Source organism: Lepisosteus oculatus, chromosome 11 (genome assembly GCF_040954835.1).
Source record: "Lepisosteus oculatus isolate fLepOcu1 chromosome 11, fLepOcu1.hap2, whole genome shotgun sequence".
NCBI lineage: Eukaryota > Metazoa > Chordata > Actinopteri > Semionotiformes > Lepisosteidae > Lepisosteus > Lepisosteus oculatus.
Genome location: NC_090706.1, coordinates 6827251 through 6854070, shown reverse-complemented (window position 1 = coordinate 6854070; position 26820 = coordinate 6827251). Strand labels below are relative to the sequence as shown.

Here is a 26820-nt window from a genome sequence, read left to right as displayed (position 1 = left end):
AATGAGGCAGGTGTCTTGGTATATTATTCTGTTTAGGCTGTTCCAGAGGTTTATAGCTCAGTACACGTGGCAAATCTGGACAGACTAAGCAAGTAAATGTGGCAAATCAGAAAGTTCTCCAACTGGCAAAAGGTGTGGCAGAAAGTAAAGGACTATCCATCCATTGATTTTCTAACCAAAGAGGGTCATGGGGGAGTCAGGACATATCCTGGCAACCAATGGATACACCCTGGATGGGACGCCAGCCCACTGCAGGGTACACACTGATATAAACCCATACACCCTCACACCAGAGCCAGTTTTAAAGACGCCCATTAAACTACCAGTATGTCTTTGAAATGTGGGAGGAAATCAAAGTTCCCTACGTGAACATGGGGGAACATACAAAATCCACACAGATAGCACCCCAAGAATTAAACCCAGGGCCCCTGTTCTGTGATAAAGCAATGCTAACCACATTGTTGCACATTGTGGCACCAGAAAGGATTATACAAAATTATCACTGATCATAGTTTTATTTTAAAAATACAACCATTTATCAGGTCCTGTCCAAAAAGTCAACCATACAGTTGACAACAGACCATTACAATTTCACTAGATAAAAGTATTTAAAAGAGACGCTAAAGGACGACAAAAAGAAACGCAACACTGATATCAACTCCTAGAAGATCATGGTCCTGAACCGAACCAGACAGAGAAAGAACATGTGGGAACAACCAAATACTTTGTGATCCAGAGGTGTCAGAACGAGGAAGCAGTGCGAGCATCAAAAGGATAAAGCCATGACTTTTCATGGTATCAGTACATGACCTGGTATCTCTGAAGACAACACCTGCTCAGACTGCTAAAGAATGGGCAGAGCTCATACCAGCCATATCAGTCACCTCAGGGTCTATGGAAGATGATTGTTATTGAACACTGGACAGTCAATGATGCTAAAAAAGATTATCAACTATACAACTGTAAGGTAAGCAATTATTAAAGAGTGCAGATCAAGCATAAAGCATGCTTAAATTGAAATATGCATCTGCACTAATGACTGCAACAGTAATGCTGTTGCCAGGCTTGTGCAGAGACTACAAATCCTTTAGGTGGCCGTTGCTGTTCATTTTCCTTAATAATAGAAATCCATCTACCCAGAGAACTGCTGAGAACACTGCCACCTGCTGCTGCACCATCTGCTGCGCTAAGAAACATGACCACACCAGCATTAGCGCCGCCAGAGAGCAGTTCTGCCTGGTGCAAACAAAAACATTTCCAAAACATACACATGATCATTTTTTTTTTTTATTGATCACTAGGGTGGAGACAAGTAAAGAAACTTGGGATGGGAAACTTTGGAATCAGTCCCAGACAGAAACCTGAACTGAATGAATTGAGTTGCAATTTTCACAACCGGTAATGGGTGTTACAAATGGACAACCCCTATACCCCCTACAAAAAAACAGATTTTTCACACATAACAAGGCTCTTTGAAAGAATAAGCTTTGAGTATGTTTTTCTTTCTTTACCAGTAAAGGTTTGGACAGTAAATGTTTGGACTAATTGTAATACACTTTTAATGCTTATAGAAAATACAGTATGTATACAACATATACAGTAGTACTGAAAGAACCTGATTTTGCAAAAGAGCACTGAGAATTAATTTTAATTAAATAAAAAAACCTCCTTGTGCAACCTTTGGGTTGGAAATATGGCTTGATATCCAAAAGTTTATAGTAATGTGGTAGAATTAAATGTCCTAAGTGATGCCACTCCTCCTTGTAAGCTCTCCCTTGGATCAATGTTCCTTGAAATGCTTGATCGTGAGAGGCAATAGAGTACTCCTGAAAGAATCAGTCAACTCCCAATCTCATCAGATATCCAAGGTTATTACAGAAATGGCCTTAGCCATTCCAATAACTGAAATTACTGTTATCGGTCACTGTCCTTCGTCTTCATTAGTCAGATATAATAAGTAAAGCACACAATTAATCACCAATGTGTCAGCAAGACACAACTGACAACGATGTTTCAAATCATACACGACAAGGTACTTATTAAAAAAAATTCATATGAAATACAGTAATAAAAAAATGCCTCGTCATTCTGGACCTATTGTAATAAAGCATCACGCAGCGATGAATTGATGTAACCTCAAAAATTAAACTTTATCAACATGCTTATTATGTCTACTGTTTTCTTTTTGATTAGCAACACAACAGACAGTATTCAAAGGAAAAACATCCCTTATTTTTTTAAAATTCCAAGGCTGTAATTGCTGATGGTTCATAGAATAATAGTAGTCAACGAGGAGGCCTACAGTTATAAACATAATGAGTGAAAGCACAAGAACCACTATACTTTACTATACTTATCATACAGAGATTACTGGGTAACTAATAAATTAATATAGAGCTTTTTATTGTTACAAGACATCTTGCCTAGCAAGAAACTTTGTAGATTCTACATCAATAATGCATTGATCAAATAAGGGTCATCATGGATTTGTTTTATGTTTGCTTAATCAAGAAAAGAGGTCTTTCACCCCCCTGGACTGTTATACCTCTATCTTCGACCATGCTTTAAATCTACGGTACAACTACTGTCCTGGATGGGGAGAATGAGGACCTGCACAAAAGCTCATTCAATATACCCAACTGTGATGGCAATTTTAAGCTGCAAATGCCACAGTGGCCAACAGAAGAGTACAGTATGTGTTGACTGGTGGAGCGAAGATTGCGTCTGGCAAGTAGGCGTAGTTACAGTTTCTCCAACAGCCAGCAGGGCCACAGTGGACAAATGCTAACCTCTTCCTGGTAGCACTCTGCCAGGGACAGCATAAACCAAGTCTCGAACCAGCAACCTCCTGGCGATAAAGCCCAAACTGTTCTCCTGGTGGCTGAGCCACTGAAGAGTCCCACTGGTAACGTTTATTTTCCATCAGTCTAATTTTAAAAGCCGCTCCGAGGTCCTGAGCACTTTGTGGCGTATTCAGGCAGTGTCATCAGTCAGGTTTCCTTCTGCCTACGGCTTCGTTCTAGTGGGCTCAGCTGGAGCTGAAATTTGCCAAGCTCGACACAACACCTCATTCAGTGAAAATGTTGACCGGTGTGGAAACTGTAATGCCATTTGTCGATTTTGCAGGAAAATCTCTGTTCTCCCAATGAACACGAACACAAATGCTTATTTGCAGAAAAGCCACAGTCACCTGAGTCTACACAGCTTTGGGAAGTGAGAATACACAAGTTGCTGCAGCAGAAATGGCAATGTGAATTGATCGGGCCAATACCTTTTACATGAGTAAGAGAGCATACTTTCTCGCAACCAAGAGAAAACACAAAATCACTTAGTATACTGATCCTTCTGTTCTCAGGTATGTACAGGGTACTGTTTATTAATCTGAATGTATTTATGTACAATCAACTTAACCAGACATCTTAAATAAATTAAAATAACTAATAAATACAACCCAGCAGGCTCTGTGTAACATACAGTACACTGCAAGTATAGAATCCCTCCATCCGTCCATTTTCTAACGCTTTATCCAATAGACGGTCATGGGTAAGCCAGAGCCTACCCTTGCTAACAACAGGTTGTAAGGGTGGATACTCCCTGGACGGGCCACCAGTCCTTTGCAGGACACACACATGCATGCCTTCACACAAGGGCAATTTTCCCAGAAACCAATTAACCTACTAGTACAGTACATCTTTGGATTATGGGAGGAAATTGGAGCACCCAAAGGAAGCCCATGTGAACAGAGGAAATCCTAGAAACTCCACAGAGACAGCAACCCAAGAATTAAACCTAGGGCCCCTAGGCTAAAATGCTAACCACTGCACCACCATGCCGCCAAATATAGAATCCTTTGATCTTTATTATTTTGTTTTACTCGGCTTATGTCCTGCATAACAATGCTCGCATCATAATTCATGCCAATCACACAGCCTCTACACATAAATCTATGCATTATTCAAATAGTAGCAACAAGTTAAATAATATAGTTTATATAACAGGCTTTCAGCTTTTCTCATTTAGTAAGTCTGATTAATATTGCATTGGGTGCTGAAAATGTATAATTTGGAAAATCTTTTGATTATATTACAGGGCTAAAATCAGACAAAAATGCAGAGTGTTGTCTGAAGAGACAGCTAAGCTGAGACATCACTTCATTAACCTTCTCTGGTACAGTAACCAGAAATGAAATCATGTCCAGATAAACTGTGATTTAACAGGAAAGAACATCTCAGGACATTTAATATCCGCTGGGTGTAGCACTGAGCTTCTTCTAATCAGACGAAGTAATTTGGATCATTACATCTCAGTATGTGTTCCCTCTTGACACAACAATCCTTCTTCACCACAGGAATCCCGTTACCCTTTACATATAAAGCCAGAATTGAACATGGTAGCCGTACAGCTAAAGAAATGGGATTAGCAAAAGGGCAATTATGCTGAATCTCACTTGCAAATCAAACTCAATGAACCACCTTAATTAAAAAACTGAACAACAGAGACTATTTAGATGGGTAAAGATGAGACCTATCCTGACTGGAAGTCAACAAAAAAAAAGTAAACCATCCAATAAGTACAGAGTTATTGTTTCCCAAATAATTTCATAAGACATAAAGCAGAAAATAATTTAAATTTGAACTTCTATTCTGGAGGTTGTTTTATTCAAATATTTCCTCAAATAAACCATGCTGAACATCAAAAGAAACTCTTCACTTTATCGAGACCCATCTTAAAAATTTAAAATCATTTTTATTTTTGCTTTTCACCGACCTGCTGTGCATTGTAAGTCGGATGCCCTTTTATGAACATCAGCAATCTCAAGCTCCTTTGGATCCTCAACTCGTACACTGAACCAGCTTCAGAAACCAGAGGCTGGGAAAACAGCTCAGGCTCTTTACTTGTCAACCACACCTTGGTTTATTTCACATATTTCAGTTTTGCTGTAGCACAGGCAGATGTTGTGCAGGGTAGAGTGGAGACTATTTCCCTGTAGACCTCACCATAATTGAATTTCAGATTACTGCTAAAAGGAACAGCCTCAAAAGTCTCACAAAAAGGATGTGACAACTCATATTAAAATGTCTACTGCTGATTGAGTAACTTGATGCAGCCAAACATGAAACTTCGGTTTTACTGGAAAGAAAACTGTTTTGTATTCCTTCTTTCATCTACCCGTCATATTGACTATCATTATGTAGGGCTAGATATGGAAATCTGATAACATACTCATTCAAGTTTAAGCACCATATTCTGAACAATCAAGGCCCACCTACACAATCATTAACTCAAACCAACAGCTTGGATTTTAAATAATACCAAAAGCCTTATTTATTCTGCTTGGAATCAATAATAAAAAAAATAGATCTTTGAAATTACCCATTGTCACAGGTGTGATTGCAATTTCTCTGCACCATACAAAATTAACTGTCAGGCTCTGTAGCTGATATGCTGTTTACTTATTTCAGGCCTGGTGACATTTGTGAATAATGTAGAAATGCTTGCCAATATATTTACAATTTGCCAACATTTTAAAAGATACTCATCCAAAAACGTGCTTCATTTTCTTTTCAAGGTTTTGAACGGTGACAAACAGCTGAAAAGGCCAATTCAATCACCTTGGATTCTTCTTCCATGATGGGAGCAAGGCTCTAGACTACACAACGAGATAAAACACATACTGTATCCTATAGTGGCTTATTCTAATGGTTAATTAGCACTGTACTTATCTGTATCATTAGGTCTTTGAGCTTTAACAACAAGAAATTCCCTGGCGAATGCCAAAAACCATAAATACTTCAGTTTCGTGGTAATTAGGATGGTAGGACAATTGGAACACCTTCAGAGACTCAGCCATGAAGTACTTCCGATTCAGCATTTATCAATTCCTGTAATATTTGCTTAGTTGCGTCTTTTCATTGGTAGCTATTGGATCTCATATTCCCCAGGGGACTTTGAGACACAGGATTTAAAGCTGCCCTTAAGTTGCCGGGAAAAAAAAAATCAACTAAACATCACATTAGCTTAAATCAATACTGTATGTTAATTAACCCAAAACCAAATAGAAAAGAAGGTATGGGATTAGAAGACAGAAAAAGTTTCTGCTGGAACCTGCTGATTGTGTTCTGTGGCTTTTGTCTTCTGCAACACATACTTCAGCCTGTTCTATATATTTATATTTTAGTATGTTCTGTTTGGCATTGGTCTTCCCTTCAAGTTGTATCCATAAAGCCTAGCCTTCAAATTACTCTGAGTCATGTCTGGGAGGAGGGAGTGTGTTCATTATGACAGGAGGGGGTCCAATCAGTCCTCAAATGGTGGCAATGTGTGATTGAGAACAGATTAAATCAGGCATATAAAGGGGTACTTATCAGAATAATCTGTAAACACAGTTACAGTTTAATTTGCAATCAATTTTCAGATCACACACACATCTTGAAAATTTAGTTAGCCAGATACGGGACTGTTTATGAGGCAAGCAAGCGGTCTCATTAAATCAGACAGTGGCACAACTGACCCTAGCAAGGCTGCTGTCCAGACCTGTTTCACTGTCTCTCAGCAAAAGAAAGCCGGCAATGGATTCAAGAATTGGAAATGAATTCAAGAAAAGGTTATTGTGAGATATGCCCTTGCAAATAAGATAAAATATTCTGAATCAAAAGGTCCTCTTTGAGACAGAGAGCTGAAACTAGTAAAAAGTAATCTAACCACAATAATAAAAATCTAAATTAATAGCCATGGGGTAACACCTTGAAATAAGAATCACAGTGAACATTTTCAAAGAATTCTAAGATAACAGTATTAAGTGCAAAACATGTGTTTGACATGAGTCATCTATTGCTACGTTACACCAAACAATAGATTTTTTTGTGTAGCTGTTGCTTTCAGCTCCAAGCTCTTTCTTCTTTTTGGCTTATCAGGAGAAATAAAAGCCTTTCATTGGCATGGTGGCTAAAAGCATATTCATAAAAACTTTTCCTGATAAAAAGGAAAGAACAATGTGCAGGAATACTAGGGCAGATATTGGGGGGGGGGGGAAAAACAAGGCCTCACACAAAAGACCCTTACAGGGGATTTCTTGGCGTATGAAAAGTTGCATTTTTGCTCATCAAAACAGAAAAGATGAGGGAGAGACACAAAAACTTGCTGAAGGTTTTCATATAAATCTTTTCCTTAAAAAAACATTTGTGAGGAATATATTATACAAATCCGCCATGCAATACTGTATTTAAACTCCCCTTAGTTAATCAGACTCACATCACCAATTGGTTGATTGATTGTATACTTTCTCTTATTTGCAGGAATTTCCATTGCTCGCTTTTAATCTTTCTTCAGCCTTTTCATACACATCCTCTGCTTCATTACCCTGAAAGAGATGAGAAGACAGAAAACAGAAAGGCCAGGATGGTTTATTAGGGTGCCGTTTTCCTGTGACAAACGAATGTGATGAGAATGAAACTAACTATATATTATAGAAATACCATCCGATAGAAGTAATTTGTCAAAAGGCGCATCTTTTAAGTATCAGCATTTTTCATTGGGTTTAAAATCCATCTGTGTTATCAGTATGTGCAGACACTAGCAAGACAAACACCGGGTTTTAGAGATGCTGTAAAATGAGAATCAGAGAAACTAAAGCAAGACCAAAACAATTAAAAAAACACCCATAGTCAAGAGAGATTTAATCCGGTGCCATTACAAGATGTTGTAATATACAGTAATTGAGTCAATGTGTAATACTTTGAAGGGAATTCATGACACTGTTTATACAAATAACCATAAGCATGTTCCATTTAAAGATGCTAAAAGGTGACATTCAACTTACACCGTAAAGGAGAGGAGAGTCACACATTTATTTGTGCTCATAAAACAATTTTAGGACAGTCTGAATAGTCTAAATGATCATTTTCTCTTAGCAGGCAGACCTTTGCAGACAAAACACGTTTTTGCTTCCAGACAAGGGGGATGGAGATCCTCCTAACAGGTATGGTGGTTTTCCAGCAAAGGTATCATGAAAGGCTGGGCGTGGACAGTGCTGGGATGGGAGACCAGGTTGGAGCTGCAAGGTTGCTTGCAGACCTGTACAGTAGCTCACACCTGGCCCTCTGGACTAAAATGTCCAAAACAATATGCTGAAGCCTTTCACTGGCACGGTTAAGACATTAAACCAAGTTTCTAACTGCTTGGTCTTTCGATGTCCTACATTATGGCACTATTTGTAATGTGTAGGACTCTTAACTACAGTATCCTAGCTAAATTCCAATCTGGGTTTTTCTCACTTTTCTAGCTAATACACCGTATAACAAGAGGTACTGTTGGTGTTCCTGTCAACAGAAAGAACCCACTCCACGCTCGACATGAGAGAAAATAAAAAAAAAGCTAAAAGCTTGAATTCTCCAATATTGCCTTCTACAGAGCCCACATGAGCAGTCAGTTTCGCTTCAATAATAAGGAAGCAGTCTTTCCACACGGCAGCTCTGCCTACTGTAGTAGACTGTCCAGCTGTCTGACTGCAGTGATCTTGGGGAATTGTATAGAAGCTCTATACCAGTGAATTATGGTTCTGTTCCCATGCTACTGGGTTTGAACTTGCTACTCTCAGGCTAGCTGCAGGTAACAATTTACATTTAGATGCTTTTAGCCACCCACTCCCCTCGGAATTAACCTCACAGAACAGCTCTATTACTCTTCATTTCAGCCATCCATTCTCCCTCGTTATTACAGGAACAGAAACATGGCAGCTGCGTGAGCTTTTTACTAGTGTGTTGGCTTGTCTGCAAAATGTCCCCAAGCCAGTATTGATCAACAATACAGAGGACAGTCATAGTCAGACTCTTGCTACACTAGACCAAATGTCTAGACTGCATGACATAAAACAGTATTCATATTTTCTGCACAGCAAGAGAAAGTGCTTCTTGATTAAATACATCTTGCCTTGGATGTATTAGCATTAAAGGTAGATTGATTTGAACAGACAGGTATACACAGAAGGCAAGAACTCTAAATGCAATATAGTCTATTATACTGCATATGCATTCTGCACCAAAGCTGCAAAAGGTCTAGGTAAACAAGTAAACCTAATTAGTTGAGGTTCATTATAAAATCACATGGCTTCTGTCCTTTTTCATTTATTAAAATGAAAGTCACTGGAAATGAGTTAGAGCAAATTAGGGATCTGGAAAAAACCGAGCTGTTGGCCTGACAGCACAGGCAATTAAAGAAAAATAAATAAAGTGTTCAGTAATCATACATATTAAAAACGCATTAGTGATGTTCAAAGTGCTCTTTGCTGTTTGAGGTGTTGGGTTGGCTGGATCTGCAACCTCACTTCATCCCTATTTCCCCTACCCAGTCATGCAGCCAACAGGCACTGATAGACTATAAAACTCACATTGCAGAAACTGAGACCAGAATGCCAAACACATTTTCAGATGACATTGACACTTACCTAGTCTTAAACTCAATTTCACTCATGGTGAAAGCAGAAGTTGCATAGAAAGTCAACTTAGCACCTGTGCTGAAGGCTAGCTAGTGAAGTGGTCTACAGTGGTTTGCAGTATTTTTCGGCAGTACAAAAATCTTTCATGCAGGTACAATGTGTTACTATTGTATTTTGCACAGCTTAAGGTGGTGCATATTTGGTAACAGTTTGAAATAATTTTAGCGTTTTAAATTAATTCATGAAGTGGAAAACCTGCGTAGCATGGGATGCTAGGACTACAAAATAGTAGTGATGTTTTCTCCCACTGATAGCTAGAAGTCCTGTGATAGCAGTAACCTCTTGACTTCACATTAATCATGCTGCTGGGTAAACAGCACACTGTACCCTTCAGAGTATTGCAAAACACGATTGCTTTCTATGGGGATCAAACTCAGTCTGCTATTCTTCTTCTACTGCAGCCTCTGATCCAGTCCACCTTATTCATGGTTGGAAATAAAATGCTCTTTCAGAAAGCTGCCTCTCTGTGTAGAAAGTCAGGGGTGGATGATGAATTGGCCACTGTGGGGTCTTAGTAATTCTATTGCAATTTTCACAGACTATGATCGACAGGACAATTGAGTGGTTCCATTTGTCATTGTGTGGTAGATGTTAGTGTTGACATCCTTCTTTATTATAACTGACCAGCGTAATAAACACCGAAATAAGTCTTATAACAAGTAATGTTCGATTCCTGTTGCCAAAAGTTTTTTTTTCTCTGTAGAACAAAACACTTTTTACACCTCCTACTACACGGGTTTTCCTTTACAATAACCCTTTAGAAAAATAAAATATAGCTTCCATATCAAGATGAAATCCTCTCGCACTGGAAATAACATTAAAGAAAGAAATGGGGAATGCTATTTTGAGAATCTCCTGCCATCCAGATTCTTTTCTAGTGCTACTGAATATTTTATGATTGTTTCTTCTTCCGGTGCTCTACATATCTGGAATACATTAATAAGTGTTTTGATCTTCCTGCTCTGATAATACCACAGGCAACATTTTTCTCCGAGTGCATCTCAGCTTGAAGTGTGCCATGTGAATCCATTTGCAAATAATAAACATTCCATTTAAGTATCCTCTTTAATTTAACTGTCTTCAATATAGAATTCAGACTTTATGATGGTTAAAATGTTCAATTATTGCAAATTAGTCTCTACGGAGCATGTACAAATATTATGTTGTGAAATTAATTTTAAAAAACAAACTTTAGATGCTCTACAGATTCAGTGGGGCAGAATAGTCTGAGCAACCATTATTCAAAAACATTTTAAATGCAGCAGCCTTTGTGAAGACTTAAGCAGCTGAATCCATGTGAGGTGAAAGATACCATCTGTACACTGCCCATTCTGTTTTTCAGGGAGTGAGAATCTTTTAAATGGAAATTAATATTCTCCAACATCTGTTCCTCTGAATCAGCCACTATTATACACAGACATAAAGGGGTTAAAGCTAGTTAGGGACACAGGGAAGCTGGGAGGTAAGAAGCCATAGGAAATCCGAGAGACGGGTCAAGGAGATGAGCAGAGAAACACACTGTAGACAAACACAGGCTCGCCTCTGGGAAACGAGGACCCGAGAAAGCAGTGGTCAAGGCAAGCACGGGACCAGGGCTGGAGGGGCTCAATGTGGAAACTCAAAAAACAGATTCCCGAGCTCTGGCAGGTCCAAGTATTTCTCTGGAAAAACATCTGGAATGGGCATGGTCGTAAACTTGTCCAGGTGCTCCAAAGTCTCCAGGTCTCCAGGTGATTGGTTTCCATAGCAAACGGCAAAGGGAGAAAGGGAGTAACCAGCTGCCAGGTCACAGCTAGCTCGCCCTACTGCTCGACTGTGGGGGCAGATAAAGCATGCATTCTGAACTGAAAACCCCCATAAGAAAAACTGAGATTTATTATTTGCAATGATCACTTAGATGTTGTCTTTTCTGCTTTGATGACTTATATTGTATTTTCCTCATTGTCATTTTAAAACCGAAGTTAGCCAACATTTACTGCCCTTGTGTTTAAAATGTTCAGAAAGAGTATGTTTTTGTCTCTGAGGTTATCATCAAAAAGCCATTTATTTCCGATTGTTAGTAGTAAAGGATTAACATGACTAGACAATTTCAAATCTGGACAGATAGTACCTTGCCTCCTGCATATTCTCTTCACAATATAGTGCAATGCAGCCTATATTAACATTCCTATTTCAAATAGCAAAAAATACTGTACATAGATATTTAATAATTCAGTGCCTAACTCCAAGAATTGGCAGATCTTGCACAATGATAAATATATAAATAATCTAGTGTAGAATGTGTCAACACTTCAGTGTGTATTTTAAGTGCAATACACCTTTGGGATTTTAGCTGCTCCAAAAATGTCTTTCACTGTCTGGGACTGAGGTCAGCTCCAGACAGGACACCCACACCATATTCCCATCTGCCACCGAGACTGAGAGCTGTAAAATTTCACCCTTGTCAAGACGGGAGTTAGACTTCACCACCGAGCAGCACAGGATAAGGCAAAATCACAAATTGCTGACAATTTTCTGTCAAGGCATACAAAGAAACAGACAGCTGTTTTCCGAGTTCTCTACTGAAATGCATTTTTAAAATTCTTCATATCGGGACATTTCAAGCAGTTTAAACGGACTGGCAAAATGGTTGTTGCATTTATATTGGGGATCATAGGACAAATATCAACCTTGACACAGCAGGTACGGTTAGTTTGTTAAACTGCTTTAGGCATAAATTTCAAGTTCTGTGCAGAGGAACTTTTCACACCCAGTACTTGCATCCATGCAGATTTAGGTTGTGGATTTACTTCTTTGCTTTAATTAGAACAACCTTCAGAAGAAGGTCAGACATTTTTTACAACTTTTTTCAATAGAGCTATGGACATGAAATCCTTCATATTATATGATGTTCTTCATTGAGTGTACATTTCATTATGGCACGATTAGAAATTAAAAGATTAAGTATCATACAGTATGTTAATTAATCTTTTAAAATTAGTCTTCTAATAAGGAGCTTTGCTATTGGTCTTCATTGATCAGTGGGATTTCCTTTGCTTAAGGTTGTACAAGGGATCATCTAGGTGCTTTGGAATTGTATCATATAGCTCAGAATTGTATCTATTGAATATTATTTCAGCTCCTTAAAGATTATGTAATATCTATGAGAGTACTTTTCAAATAGAATTATTTCTGAGAACTAAAGAAAGGAATCTAAATCACTATTTAAAAGTCTTCCTTTAAATTATTTTATGTCAACACACAATACTGCAGTAATACTGCTGTTTCTTTTTGTCCTCTAGCACTGCTTTGACTTTGCAAACTGAATTTCTGTTCACAAGGACTTTGCTTTAAAGAAAAGCAGCCAGCCTCTGAAGGCCAGGTATGACTCAGACTGTAACAAAACTATAAAAACATTTCTTTTAGTACTACGTACCAGCAGTGACTATTCATTTCAAATGTCCACGGACCATGACATTGTCATAGCCAGAGTCTAAACCAATCCCTAACGCATCACAATGTCCTTGTAAAGATCAGTTTACATCAAAATGACCATGGCTGCAGCATTAGACCGCAATAAATTCTCATTTTACTCTTTTACCAAATAATTAAGGTAACAGTGCTATTTGTTCTTTCCCTTACTAAACATAGGTTTGCAAGCAGCTCCTGCCCATTGCATGGTTAACTCCTATGTACCCCACTTAAAACCTTCACAGGATTACAATGGTAAATCAAAGTACTGTATGTGTAGGAATATTGTAAAAGCAGTACACAAAAAACCTTAACTATCACTGTTCATCTGAATCAGGAACACCTCCAACAGGATTTGTAGCCTTTGAATTCCTGATGCTCAGAGAAGAGCCCTTAGATAAGTTTTTTAATTCTTTTATTTAACTGTAAAAAGTTGACAGACTTAGGCAAAGTGAAAGGAAATTGTCCTTAAGCTACTATTTAGGGGATCAATTACCGACGTAAGAATTTCATTTTTCAGATGAGAAATGTCAACCAAACTAATTTTTAGCAGGAATCCAGGAAGCCCCATGTTTATTCCTGGTGTGAAATTAATTAGAGCACATTGAATATGAACTTTGAATGGCAGAGAGTTTTTATACAACACATTTTCATAGAAAGAGATAGAAACCTGCACTCACAAAAATGTCAGAAAGTCAACTGTCACCTGCAAAGCATTTGATATTTCTGTGGCCTCTAATCTGAATGCCATGCTAAGAGCTGGGATGAAAGCTATAGAGCCACAGAAAGTGAATATTATACCTTGCTGTTCAAAAGACAGATGCCAGTGTTGTTTTTGAGACTGCATATTTCATAGAGAACAGCAGGCAGCCAGCATTAAAGAGATCAGGCAGGAGCATGACTCTTGCAATCTTGCTTGAAGCGTTGAAAATAAATCTAGAGTTAAAAGATAACTATAAAGATGCTGGTTTTGGAGGTCACTTGAAGTAATATACTTAATTAAAAATCTATTAGTTGCTGCCTCATTAATAATGGAGAACACTGCCTGTTGATTTAATGCATGTTCTACAGTGACTGCTCCCCATATGTTGTTAGGTTTTCTTTCAGACATGAAATTGTTCCCTTTGGTTGATTTGGGATTCAGGTTATGAACAGGCTTGAAAGTAACTTTTATCATTTAGAATTTCAAAAGAAGTCTCTAGTTTCAGCTCCATCACAAATGAGTGCCGCAGAATTGTAATATGACAAAAAGGAGACAAGAATTTGATTTTTTTTTAGATGAAACAAAAAGCATTTTGAAATATTGGCCTTTTGGCCAGTGCAAAATAATTTTGAATACATTCACCTTTTTGGGAGGTGTAACTTCTTTTTATGAAAGGTGCTAGATGCACTCAATTATTTTCTACACATATTGAATTGTTTACTGCAATTATGAATGAATTCCGGGCAGCAAAGGGACCCACGACAGACACAGCCGGTTGTGCTATTGCATTGCAGGTCCTGGGTTGTAGGCTTGAATCTGGCTCTGTGTGGACTCTGGACTCCTCCCACAGTCCTAAGACATGCTGTTCAAGTTAACTTGCGTCTCTGAACTGGCACCGATATGGGTGTGACCTTGCACCCTGTGCCTACCAGCACACCATGACCCACACAGGATAAAGTAGCTACTATGAACTGATACTGATACTGATACTGTATTTGATGAACAAATAAAAAAATGGGTAGTCAGTCACCTCAAATTCATTACTTTTAGAATTTGCCGCTGATGGGCACATAACTGTCGGCTCAAGAAAGTTATTAAGACAGCATATAAGATCCAAGGCTGTAATCTACTCTCTTCTAAGCCTGTTGTTGCTAATCACTCACTCAAACAGTCAGCTTCTCCATCAGGCAGACATGATGAATCTCTAAAAGCAAACACCAGGAACAGTTCATACCACCCAGCCGTATAGAACTTCTAGCCCTAGAGCTTATCAAGTTCATTAATGTACACGGTATATGTTTTCCCAAGACATTTCAGCTATCAATTTTCCTTGAATTTTTCATATATGCCTTAAATATATTATCTGTCCATTTTTACCCATCATCTTTTATTTTCCTGTAGTGTTCTTTATCTTTGCTCTTACTATTGGCTTTACTGTAATTTTTATTTGTGTTCTTGTATTTTTACCTTTTCTCTTCTCTCTTTCTTGACAGGGTGTCTTACAATTTCTAAATCAGAATTATGAATCACTAAAGCCTCTTGCTTATTCAAGGTTGGTCCAGTGTGCCCTTCATGAGAATCATCCAATTCATCTAAGGCTAGGTTATTTTTGTTTGTTTTTCAATGCCTTATGTCTTTTAAGCATCCCAGTCATTTTATTTGAGGGAAAAAGGCCTACATGACTTCAGGTGATAAAAAACACATATGCCCAAAACACATCATAGTGTAATGTCTGGATTTGACAAGTGGATTTGAATTGTTTAATTTGAGGTTTATGAATCCATCTCTGACTCAGGCACAAGAAAAGAAACAAAGGGCATGGATTCACAAGTGGGTGATATTTCTTGTAGGCATTCAATCTGTAGATGTCACCCCCTCATCATCTGGTGTGTAGCAACTTAACCTTTCCTCTATGCTTTAGGAAAACAAAAAGTTTAATTCCTTCTGAAAGTCCCTCTGTCCTCTCTTCTGAGCTTTGTGATAGAGTCAAATTGAACTTTTTACCCCCATTTTTCTCTCCAATGGTTTGTATGCAATATATTGTATAATGTAATGTTTTTGTACAAACTAACACTCAACTAAAGAATGCCGACTCGATGATGTATCTGTAAATTAAATTACTTGGTAATTGTTATTACTGCAGGTCACTCTAATTGTAACCGAGCCTGGATTGTAATGTTTGCCTTAGTGCATTGTAAATAACTATGAGATCAAGGAAAACCATTTTATATTGAGTGTTTTTACATCTTCTTTATAGTGGCACAGTAACTGATAAGAAGAAAATCTGATAATCAGTTTTCCCAAACAGTAACCAATATCGTCACACGGATTTGCATAGGAATAGGAATGGTGTCTGAATTCTAGTGTTATTCAGTTCTGCCTAAGATATAACAGAAAGAGAATTTCCAAATGATGGTAATGACCATCAGCTGTGAAACCAAATTACTTGTTCTTTCCAAGATTCACATTCATTGTTGCAAACCATCGCATTTGCCTTATTAGCTAGAGACAAATATCCCAGTTCATTCAATGATTACAGAGCAGTTTTGAACAGATTGTGAAAAATGAGACTGTGGCCAAAGTAAAGGATCAGCTAGATCCACAACAGTTGCTTACAGGGCAGGTAGGGGGTGGAAGATGCTATAGCATGCCTTCTCAATCTTGTCCTGCAACACCTTGAGGGAAACAAGACCCATGCTAGACTGCTGTTTGGGGATTTCACCTCGGCATTTAATTGTATCCAACCTCACCTACTGGCAACAAAGCTATAGTCAACCTTTGGTCTTGATCTCAATCTTGTCAGATGGGTTTCTGATTTCCTAACAGACAGAACTCAGTGTTTTATCACACTGACAGTGTTTTATCCAACAAAAAGCATTCCTCTACTGGGTCCCCCAGAGGATGTGTATTGTATCCTTTACTCTTTGTTCTATACACAAACAATTGCAAGAGCCATCACCACTCAAGACACAAACAAATTTGCAGATGACTCTGTCATTGTTAGCCTGGTACAAGCAATCGAGTGGAGCCATGGACCAATCTTTAATGAGTTTGCCACCTGGTGTCAACAAAACTTCCTCAAGCTAAATGTGTCCAAGACCAAGGACATGATAATTGACTTCAGGAAAAACACCCATACTCTCACCCTAACCTACATCGGGGGAGATTCAGTGGAGACAGTAGAACAAAACAAGTACTTGGGGACTGTTCTGGACTCCAAGCTTAATTTCGAAGCCAATACTGACCTGACCCTCAGAAAAGGTCAATAGTGTCTTATTTTCCTTAAGGAAGCCTGATCTGCTAGTTTGGCAACCTGAATCTGAGAAGCAAGAACAAACTGGGCAGCCTGGCGAAAATGTCAGAACTTGAAGGTCACTGGTGCTGATCTTCCAGCCCTCTCCTCCATCTATCATTCATCTGCAATGATCCTTCACAGCCCTTGTTTAATAATTTCCAGTTAGTCCCATCAGAATGTAGATACTAACTCCCCAGCTCCAAAACCAACAGATTTAAGTTCTCATTCATACCAGTAGCCATATCGTTACTTAACACTTGACCTTCGATGCAAATATGTATGTATATTGCCATTTCTGATTTTTTTCTTCTGTCTGTCTGTACATGCCACCCCCCTCATGTCCTTTTACATTTTTACTCAACTCATGTCCATTTACGTTCAGTGACCTAATTATACAAGGAAACAATTTCCATAAGCCAAATTATACATTGCGCAAGAACTGTGCCTCGATGTTGCCTAGCCTATAGCTGGATAGCCTAAGTATATCAATCCAGATCATATAGATTAAAAAGACTTAAGTGGTATACAGCAGATCAGCACCAATTTCACTGCATCCCATGTAATCCCCATGCAATCCTTAGCTTTATTTAAACACTACAACAGTCATAAGACATTTTTCCCCGATATTAACTTTGACTTTGTTTTTAAATATGGCCAATAGCTCTCTTTTAATCTTGACAGAAAACAAACACAAACTGACATTTTTCAAAGCCTGTTCCTCCAGAGCAAAACTCACTCCAGTTGTCTGAAAGGCACTGCAAAGGTTTAAAGGTACAAATCCTAAAGGTGCTAGAACACAGAGAAAAAGAAATAATTCTTTCACTTAATTCTCAAATTAATTGAAAGCCCATTCAGACAAATTGTGGCAGAAAGAATAGTAAACCAAGCTGTAAGGGAGATCTAGGACTCCACATTGATGGAAATACAGTAGCTGTACATTATCCACAGTAGAACTTAAATCTCTCCAAGCAGCAAATCGATAAGTGCCCAAAAACATCACTTCGTTTTTTCCATTCTAAATAACTCTGAAAAACTGGCAGGATTCCAGCAGACAGATTACTCAAAAGTTAATTTTTTAAGCAAAAAATAATTCAGCAATTTTCTAAGCTGCATTCTTGCATTTCTAAAAGCACATTTAATGTACTTAATAAAGCCCATTTTAAAATTAAATTATACTCCCAGTTGGCTTAACCAGCTTGTGCATTTGTACAGCGTGCAGTTTGTGTCCTATTGTCCAGACAGTACCGATTCAAATTTGTAATGAGCAAGCTGTGACTGGATGCCCCAAGCAGTGAAACACATGACTGACCAGGTGTTGCTTATGCTGGGTGGGTCTGACATAACCACGGTGTACTTAATTTGATACAAAACAGAAATCCCTGTGGCTTTCCAAATGTCTGTGATCTGTCACGGACGACTGCATCTTTCCTCTGAAGTCTTAGTATGGCCAAACAAGTGTATGTCTTGCAAGTCACAAGCATATTTTTGTCTATACTGTTAAGTTATATAACCATTCTTAGTTATCCTAGAAAGATGCCACTATCTTTATTTAATTCTCATCATGTTCAATTTTTAATATTAGTATTTATTACTACAAATACATATGTATTTCCCTGCTGGATATGGTTATACTGTATATATAAATTTAGTTTAACAAAATTGCACAGGCTGTTAACTGTTAAGAACTTCCTTTCAAGATGCAAATTTTTGTGCCCCTTTTCGTGAATTAGCTCAAATAAAGGAGACGGTTTTGTCCATGTATTGCAATTCTGGAAAATTACCGACAAAGCTTATGAGATTAAGAGTACATTGCTGACCTGTCACAGAACGGCAACCTGGAATTTAAAGAGATGCAGGTACACCACCACCTTGAACATTGGCATCCACAGATGTCTTTTAACACAGTGGAGTCCCCAGGAAAAAGCTGCTGGAACTACCATGGCAGGGCTGTGGGCACATTTAAGATGATTAGTGTTAACTAGCTTCCTTGTGTGCACTTTATTCCAGCTCCTCCTCACACTTCTTCTATTTCTGTGTGAAAGAGGGAAGCAGTTTCTACTTTCTAAAGGAAGAACAAATTCTAATACTCAGACAAAATGAGTAAAACAATTAGATATCGATAATATAATAAACGTGTTCCAAAAGTGCTACCAAGTATTGCATTAGCAGTTTCTAGAAATCATCCAATATGATTTTTGCCTGTGGTAAACGTACAGCATCATCTTGTCTGTCATGAATAAATTAGTTAATTCCCAGAAAGAGGATACCCAGAAGCTTATTCGCAGTTTGTTGCTCCTGCTACACATTTTAATCAGTACACAGCACGTTATCAAGATAGCATTCAAACACTGGATTAATATTCTTTGCCAAATATGAATCTTTCCAAGGCTGCCTGGTTTGGTATCCTGTCAAAATAGTGCCTTTTGTGGGTTGTTGCTTTTTTTTTTTTTTTGAGTTGGTAGGAGGAGGTGAATCAAGTCACACACCTGAAGATTCTGTGATTATCTGAAAATGGAAAACAGTATCACAGCATTGAGAGCCTGAGTTATCAAAATAACTGATTCATTTCCTGCTCTTACAATATAAATATCTTATATTGACACACATTCAAGAAACAGAAGTAGTACCAAAAATCACCCTGGAAATGCAATTATTAAAAACTTTCTAAATAAACTTTAATTAGGTTTTTGGTAGAATTACACTATAAGCTGCATAAAGTTTGAAACCACTCCCATTAGACATGTTCTTTTTGCTCAAATACAAAAGCAGAATCATGATGTTGTAATGATCATGATTGATAAGACTCAATTTTAAAAAATTCACCCATAAATAACAAATGACAGCAAGCATCTGAATCAGACATTGGAGGTGCTCAGTGGCTGCTGTAATTGCAATAATACAATGAGAAGCCTGAACCAAATATGGAATGATGTAATGAGTTTGCACTGCTGTGAAAACCGCATTTATCCATTCTAATGACTATACATTAGTGATGCACAACCTCTTTAAGTAATAAAAGCTCTGCCTTACTGAGTGATGACAGTCAGTCAAGATATCAGTGTAGGCAGAAGTCATAATTAACCTCATGCAAGGAATGAAGTACATATATTATACAGTAGATGAGCTACAGTATGGAACATGAAATGTAACAATTTTATGAAGTGTAATTTACCTGTCCATCGAGAGAGATCACTATTTACCGAGTCAAATCTTCTCATTTACAAGAGCAGCCTGCTGTCGCCAACTACTCATCATTGCGACAAGCTTCTGCTAGCCTTCAGACTAAGCTCCGAGTCATTATGGCAAGCTGCACTGCTCAGAAACATGAACTTTCCTTAAACCAAATGCAACTGCAAGACATACTGCAACACTGTAAAACAGTGTAGAAAAAAATATAAAGAGTGGTCTCGGACTCTCTTACTAATATGCTGCATCACTTGGGCTGTCAAAGCTCAAACTATTTTATGTAAACTAAGGAAGAGGAACAGTTTTAACCCAGGCCATTTTTACAGACCCTTTTGCAAGTCTTAATAAACCACTAACGAGCAGAGCATTAAGGCTCTCAGCGAGTATTGAACAGGTATTATTACTATTACTTATTGTTAAATTAGTCTCACAGTCTTCCTTCTACCATATTCTAGCCTGGCCTGATTTTTTGGCCTCTTTAGTAATAGAGGAACAGAGGAAAACTCAATAGCTGCTGTAAGCAGTGCTGGTGGCACTTTATATTATATATATATATTGGTTTAGAAATCATTTCTAAAACAATGCCCACTACAGTGACAGGATACTGTAGTGCAAGAAGCACCATCAAGTACCTTCCCAGGCATCAACAGGTTTGGGATTTTTTGTATGTAAATATCTATAGAAATGCAAATAATTAGTAGTACCAACCATATTTTGTTTGAAAATTCAAGTTCTAAATGTCTTAGACATGGATTATCTTTTACAATTGCATTTTTTATATAGTTTGAAATCATTTTATCTAGAATAAAAACTCACTGAAATCAATCTCAGTGATGTACAGTAATGCTTGTGATCAATTTTATCAATCTTGGGAAAGAATGGGTTTCACTCCAACCTGAACAGACACATAAGTGACAGAGATGTATAAACTGATCCTGCTATTTACTGATCCTGCTAGGCTGTTTATACCTGCCATATGTCTGTTAAAAATGTTTTACTGCTGGTGCATAGAGGAATCACTGATCTGTAACTTCTGCACTGGGAAAACCCTTTAGGCAGACTAATGATGTCTATTGACAAGAATGACAGTTCACTAATACGTTGCACCAGATCTGAATGAGTTATCCTGGCCAGGGAAAAGGAGGTTTTGTTAAGATTCATTTAGGGAAGGCCTACAGATGTCACCACCATTATCACCATCCTTTCATATTAAGAAGACCCATTTTCACAAGAACATCCATTTGAATCAGCAGAACCAAAGTTTAAGAATGGTTTCAATCCAAGTGTTTCCAATGGCTCCAGTATGAACTTTGAAGAAGCCAAAGCAAAAGCAGTCAGAGAACAAACTCTTGGCAGTCACTAATTTTAGATAAGCCCTTCCCTTGAACTTTAAATTTATAACAACTTACAGAATAACAGAACAGTCTCTCATAATACAAACAAAATCGGTTTCAGGTATTTAACATCCTCTAAGGCACTAGTCAAGCCAAAGGAGTTCATCCAAGACAACAGTGAAACCAACCAGAGGACACAGGTGGAATTCCAGGGCACTTTTCCCCACATAGGTTTAAAATTGTGAATGCTCAAACTGGAGTGAGGTAAGGGTCCTACAAGGATCTGTACTTTAATTAATTGATTTTCCTGATATCGTTCAATGATTTATATTGTGGTTAAAATAGAAAACTTATAATCTGTGAAACAAGAGGACACCAAAACTTGAGTTAAAAACACATACAGAAGCCACAAAGCAATGAGCGAGACAGAATTCAAGACTGCAGTGTGTGACATGCAGGCAGCAAAAACATAACTATAATTTATAAAATATAAAAAGCTACTTATCAAACAAATTTGGGGTTTATGATGATATTTTCACTTTCTAGAAACATGGAAATTTGGGGAATCAAGAAAAAGGCAAAGAGAATATATAGTTACATTACATATATTATATGTATAAGAAAACATAGTTTTAAAGTGTAGAATTTAAATGAAGGAACGTTCTCTTAAAACTGTACAGTGCATTGTTAAGGCTTTGGTTACAATACTGTGGTCAGCAAGATACAGTGCCCCCCCCCAATTTGATCATAGCACTAATGAAATGGGAACAGTTTTCATCAAATATAATAAGAAATATTATATTTAATTGGATAATATTACTTTAAACGTTTAAAAAAGTCCCACCCATGTTATAGTCTTCAGCATTACGCAAAGAAAAGTAACATTTTCATAAATAAACATGGTCATATTTATTCACACCCTTTTTGTAAAGTGTGAATATTTTGTAATATTTAGTGTTTTGTAAATCCTCTGAAGGAGATTACACTTACTAGATACCAAAATGTCCCTGTTCATGTTGGGAGTTTTTGATTCCCACTGACTTTGTATGGGGCTCCTGGATCCATGCAAACGAAACAGCCACATAACATAACAGACCCCCACAATATTTCACAGGGAGCACAGAGTCCTTTCTGGGATGACGGCATCTACAGGCAGATGCATTCCGATTGTCACTGAAACTAATCTGGCATCTGCATCTAGGATTGCTGCAGTTCGCAATGGCCGCTCTTCTAGGTGTCAAGACTGACCAGAGATGTACCAGTTTTTATGCAGACAGATGAGTAGCTTGCAAACTAGGAGCACATCTTCTGAAGATATGAATTGGCCTCCAGTGATCTCTGAACACTGCTGTCCACACAATTCCTCTGGTTTATTCAAGCAACTTTTTCTTGACTTAATATCATGAAATTGTAAACTGAGATGCTGCTGGGAAGAGAGAGAAGAAGTCTTGACATGCTGAGACAAGTGAAATCTCTCTATTATTTGCAAGCTGGCCCTTCATGTTAACCTGAAATTTCAGCATTGGCACTGTTACCTGCAACATGTTTGTACTATTATACACAAACTGAGCAGGGAGAAAATGTTATTTTGTCAAATGATGAGCAGGAATGGCCAAAGCCAGTGGTAAAATAATAAAAATAGTCTCAAGCTCCCAATAAGAAACCTTGTGCTTCAATTTGCTTCAGTGTTAATTAGTATTAAAAACACTTATTTCTAAGGTTGCACTGTGCTTCTCTACAGGCATGTTGCTAGGCTGGACAACATTTTATCTTCCTTCTAAAACACATACAGTTTCTGCACTATAATGTTATTAGAAGAGATTTTCATAGTCATACAATTACAATATTATCAAAATGTAAACAACGCAAGGTCCAGTAAATAAACTGGTGGTAATTCATTTAACAGCTGCTTACTTGCATTCTCCTATGCCTTCAAAATATAAAAAAAGCAACCCAAACGATCTTAACTGGAAGTTCCTTGTTAAGAGCAAAACTCCTGGTGGAAAATTGCTGAGTACAGTAGAGTGCAGCATTTGTATGCAATATTTAAGTCCTTCTAAACAGAAGGTAATGGAGCACAGCTGAGTCAGAGAAAGCAGTGGAGAAATCTAACAAGTTGGCAGTCATTTGTAACAGCTGATCAACATTCAAACAACCAGAAGGAAAGCACAGACACCTGAAATCTTTAAAACATAAGCTCATAGCCACCGCAGTGTTATCTTCTTCCTATGAGCAGTGATTCAGTGGAAGTCTCTTCAATCCATTTTTTAATTATTTTGCATCTGTGTGATTTGCAGGTTTTCAAATGAAATGCTCAGAAATAAAGAGAGGATTAAACATCCATTATTTTGTGCAAGATCAATTACACAGTTCAGATTCCACCACTTTTGTTTGCTACAGAACTTTAACAGCATAAAAAGTACAAAACAGGCTGTAGGCAGCAGTTTCATAGTGTTTAGATGTGGAGTTCAGAGGTGCAGGAGCATCATGCTGAACCAAACAAGAATCCAACTGTTATTTTCTCTTGAAAAGAACGGGCAAATAGTTGTTACGATGCTGCCATCCTCAATCTGTAGTGACCAAATTCAGGATAAAGGGACTACAAGTCATTGACTCCTGCCATAGTGGCTTATTCTCTCCTGGTTGCTGTGTTTTTGTGCTCTAAGGCATTTATTAGTTACGCCTGGACAGATACAGCGTGTTTTCCAACTTCATGACCAATCCTTTTGGAAACAGATCAGATCCTAGGCTGACACATACAGTATGTTGGGTTTCCGACCAAGCATTAGCCTGGATTCAGCCGGACTTTATCCTTGAGCCCCAGTCCCCTGAGAAAGGCTGGAAAGTGGACCAACATAAGCATCCGCTGGTTTGCTGCAGTTTCTGTGCAATTCTTATATAATTCCACGGTAAATACTACCACCTCTAGGTCACCAATTCCATAGAGCATCTCAAGCTTCATATCAAGTACAGAATGAGTGGAAGTAATTCTACACGAGCAGCTAAAGGGTTAAATTAAAACCAAACCAAAACAGTAATCAGAACACAAGAGCTACCTGTATATTTGCTGCCTGGTGTTTTTTCATTCTCAAGAAGACGATTCAGCTTCCCACGTTTTAAATGCAGTCAGAAGGCCATTTCACAACCCACAGGTCAAGTGTGAAGAGGGCTGGTAACACAGAGCATGTCCAACCTCGCACCTTGATACTGAGAGATCCTTATAGTTTTTGTTTCTTCAAGAAACAATTTCAAGAAATGGTTTCTTAGGCCAAAATGTAACAGTCAGGAAGCAGTGCTCATTAAAATGTAAGAAGCTGGTAGAGATGCTACACATCTAAAAAGAGTGGCAGACAAGAGAAGAGCAGAATAAAAAGCAACACCGCTGAGAAAGATGTGAGTTTTCCGTGGGTAAAGAAGAAAAAGCCAATTCAAGTGGGAATGTGGCAATTTAAGAGATCAGGGGAGAAGAAATGTAATGAGTTGAACTGAAATGGATCCAGGTTAATTTACAACAACCTTAATGGCAAGCCATAGTTATTCCTGTACAATAAATTGCTATCAACCTTTAATTTCCTTTTGCTCAATATTCATAAAGCTATTTATTATTTCTATGCAAAAACAATGCCGTTCCTTCCGAGTCATAACCTCAAAAGGCTGTGTTTAAACACGAAGGAAATACTCCATCCACTACCATACAAGTTTCTGTGGACAGTTTACCCAAGTCAAGGCACTGATTTGTACTTTAACAAAACACCCTTTCAAAGAAAGAAGTTGCTACTGTGGATGTTTCTAGGAATCGATCTATAGACATCCACAGCTATAGCATTTGGCCTGAAGCTGTTCAGATAAAAAAAAATAGATTGGTCCACACAGAAAGTAAAAAATTAACAGGATTAAGAACCAGAATACTTTTTAATACAATTATCAAACTATATGAAGTTACAGTTTCCACAAAACGTTGCAAATGTTATTGTATAATTGTATACCTACAGATTTACAGATAAAAAGCAGCTACCTGACAGATCAATTTTCAAAATCTGTAATTGGGATTTGCATAGTTTATATAACCTCTTTGAATACCCTCCTCCTTTTTCTCAGAAAATGCTACTGTACAGTTCGAGATTTTCTACCTGTCCCCCGGAACCGCCCGCGGGAGTTAACGTTTACTTAAAACATCCATCACATTTCACAGTATGTCACCAACAAAACCCAAAAATATTTACAGAAAAGATTATATCGATCAAAAAAAGACAACCGGAGCTACACAAAACCGTTTTCAGAACAGAAATACATCAAGGTAATCGATCACAACACCACTTTTTATCTGATGACGTACTTCAGCAAACCTCCGGAAGTGCGTCGAGACGTAAGTAATAACCCACCCAAACATGAACGAAAAAAACAAAAGCCAGCAAATATATTTTAAAAATCCTATGTTATTACCTTGTTCGAGGCATCCGTAAGACCAGAACCATATCCACAAAACGCTAACCTTTTAACTAACAGATAGTTTGCGGCTATTAGAACTGAATAGTAAAACTGACCGCCTCAAAAAAGCTGGTCTGATTGGTGGAAAATGTTGTCATTCATTGTATTTTCAGCCATTCAGAGTCTTTAAGGGGTGGGTCTTCCACTGGGAGCCCCTGGCTCCATTCTAGATGTAATCCATCTGTTAATTATTGATACAGGTGGTAATCAATCAGATTCTTATCAGTGGTCATGTTTTCACACCTAAAGGCCGATCTAGGGTTTATTTTTCAATGCCTTACTGCAGAAAAAAGGCTCTTTAGCAGTGTCTAAAGACTTATTATAGCAATTGCAATAGCTTTTACGCATTTCTATTGACTTTCAATAATTGTTATAAATTTTGGGGGAGGAATTTAATTCCAGGTCCAGTCTTCACAAAGAATTATGTAGATTTTTTTTCAAATTGATCGATTTGTCCAATTTTTTAGCCAAGCTAGTAAACACCTAGGACAAGGAACAAGTAATAGGTTTATTCCATGCTGAAAAAAAGAAGAAAGAGAACACAACGTTTCGGCCGTGGAGCCTTCTTCAGGTGGGCCTACCAGTATTTTGAGCCAGTGGACAGGACTAAAAATGAAAATAATCTAACCTCTGAAGACCAAAAAAATGTTTTCACCTGCTTTCGTTTTTGTGGGGTTTTTAATATGTTTGTCTGCTGAGTGGACACATTAAGAAACAAAAGAAATGTGACTGTTCACACTCAAAGCCAGGGTGGTTCCCTTCAATACAAGGCCTGAACCAGGCTTCTGCTATGTTCTGAGGCAGAGATATAACCCAATATGGAAGGGGAGAAAATTCCAGGTGGAAATTGGCTATAGGGGCCTAAAACAAT

The 26820-nt window shown here is 37.9% G+C and overlaps 1 protein-coding gene across 3 annotated transcripts in view; it reads right to left on the bottom strand.

Moving 5' to 3' along the window:
- The window catches only part of LOC102697294 (regulator of G-protein signaling 20-like), a 148938-nt gene extending 122939 nt beyond the window's left edge, over positions 1-25999 (bottom strand). For 2 of the 3 annotated variants that reach the window (XM_069195470.1, XM_069195471.1), the window contains exons 1-2: positions 25905-25999; positions 7252-7360 (exon numbers count right to left, since the gene is read on the bottom strand). The gene's annotated coding sequence lies outside the window, so the exon portion shown is untranslated. The remainder of the gene's footprint in view (positions 1-7251; positions 7361-25904) is intronic. The other variant, XM_069195472.1, reaches the window with a different exon arrangement.
- Between the last annotated feature and the right edge of the window lie 821 nt (positions 26000-26820).